Below are 2,159 nucleotides of genomic sequence, written 5' to 3'. Positions count from 1 at the left end.
GGCAGAAAAGTTGAATATGCAGTGTTGCATACATGTTCCATATGAAGTCACCAACGACAGAGAGCTGATCTTTACTGTAATGATGTCAGTTATTACCATCACCGCTCCTAATGCCAATATGTAAGCATGGAACCATAGAAACTGTGTCACACCACTTACCAATCAATCTAGTCAGCCTTTGGGAAATCTTCTCTGCTCACTGATATAGGAGGAAAAATACAGGAAATGTGTGTGTGTGCACACCTATGAGCAAAAGAGAGAATAATAGCAGTGCAAGAAGTTTCTGGCATTATTTGTAATGCTAAGTGTGAAAGCAGATTGCTGATAACATGACAAAGGGGGATAAAAATAACCCAAACATTGCACTAAAGTTTGGCTCAGTTTTGCTGTGACACAAAACAGCCTCAAAAATCTCTAAAAATCCATATTCCACAAAATTGAGGAAAAGACAAGACACATGTATACCATGCTGAGCGTGTAGCTTGCAGGTCTACAATGCAGCTCTGAGCTCGTCTGTCAATGTGGCCTCCAACTGGCTGGTAGAGGTGTCCCTCGGGAGACTCTGGCAGCTGAGGGGCCCTAATAGGGACACAACAGCACAGAAGGGGCAGGAGCTCTGGCAGTGATAGGGATTTGGAGAAGCCACTCTGTTAGTGGTCAAACTTTCTCATCAATTTGACAGCTGCATATGCTAGAAAGTTTAAGTAGTGGGGGGCCATCCTATTCCTATCACTCTTTCTGTTTTTCTCCAGTGAGTGCTGTGTGTTTGTATATGTGAGTGTGGGAGTGTTTTTCTTGAATGTTTGACTGGTCAGCAAGAACTCATACAAAGTGAACAGCATTCAATGGAAGGGTAAAATACACAATTAGTTAATTGCGTTGCTGTTTAGAAGAAGGGAATCCAAGTTTAAACACAGGCATCTGGCATTGTCACTAACCAAAACTGCTGTGGCTATTGTGACCCAGATTACAGACAGATGCAAGCATATCTTCAAAGACAGAAGACAGCATTTTTGAGCATGTTTGTTTTCTGACAATGGTATTTCCTCTTTGGAAAGCAGAATTGTACACGGGCTGTGAAGGCACAGAGACAAAGTAGACGTTGCGTAGGTTGGAAAACAGTACAGGTGATATTAGGGTATAGCTAATACAACCTAATGTAAAGCTAACTTACAGGAGATTTTGGATATGAGGATATATTCAACACAAATATCGTGTAGAATAAGTACTTGGAGGAAAGTAAACACGTGGGAGAGTTGGTAGCCATGTGGGCGGTATGCTCATGGAGGGAGAGGGAGACTTTGCCAGGGTTATACGAACCATCTGCCACTTTGCAGGCATTCCTTCACCTGGAGCTGCTGATGACTCAATACAAATGCACACACACAAACAAGCACATCTCTAAATATACAGATTCATTAACTCAAGATTTATTAACTCAAGTAAAAATGCTTACGTTTATAATAACCTTTCAGACATACAAAGTCATTGTTCAATCAAAAGCAGACAAAATCTTGCTTCTTTCTTTGATGCATCACTGAAAAAAAGAAACACAAATCTGTGCAATGCAAAAAACAACAAGAAAATAATATAATAAATTAGCTGAGACAATGTTCACACAAAGAAATCTACTGCCTGACTTTGTTTAAATTACCTCTCCATCACTGGACATTAACAAAGCGCTGATAAGATATAGGGTTGGAATTTGGTTGTGTATTTACAGCTGGCCAAGGATAACTGTAAGTTATTGTGCATATTTTCCCAGGGACCTTAGACATTCCATGTCTTGGTAATTCCATTAAATTTGAAGGAAAATGTGTGTGCCAATTTCCCAGTTGACCATTTACACATCAGCTGCACATTCCATACAAATATGTCTCATAATAAATATTTCTATTTAGAGATATGTTAATGTTGGAAAACCTTATGCTCAGCCCCCCAGCACTGTGCATGGTTTATGAAACCATGAATAATCGATGTTGACATAATCAAAATGTGAATTAAATAACATCCGTAGTCTTCAACATATTGCCTTGGCAGCTAGCCAATTGTCTATCCACAGAATAAAATAAAAAGGAAGTGGTCATGCACTGGTTTTCTCACATTTCTAGCCTGGCTAACAAAATTGCTTACTATGGGGCCTGAAAGAGCTGAGCTAG

The 2,159-nt window shown here is 39.7% G+C and overlaps 1 long non-coding RNA gene across 1 annotated transcript in view; it reads left to right on the top strand.

The window, feature by feature from the left end:
- The window catches only part of LOC116702883 (uncharacterized), a 17,342-nt gene extending 15,519 nt beyond the window's left edge, over nt 1–1,823 (top strand). The window contains exon 3 of the long non-coding RNA XR_004335277.1: nt 1,811–1,823. This is a non-coding gene — a long non-coding RNA (uncharacterized LOC116702883). The remainder of the gene's footprint in view (nt 1–1,810) is intronic.
- Nucleotides 1,824–2,159: the final 336 nt, after the last annotated feature.

Source organism: Etheostoma spectabile, chromosome 15 (assembly GCF_008692095.1).
Source record: "Etheostoma spectabile isolate EspeVRDwgs_2016 chromosome 15, UIUC_Espe_1.0, whole genome shotgun sequence".
NCBI classification, from domain to species: domain Eukaryota; kingdom Metazoa; phylum Chordata; class Actinopteri; order Perciformes; family Percidae; genus Etheostoma; species Etheostoma spectabile.
The sequence above is the reverse complement of the archived record's forward strand: the minus strand, read 5'-3'. Positions and strand labels throughout refer to the sequence as shown.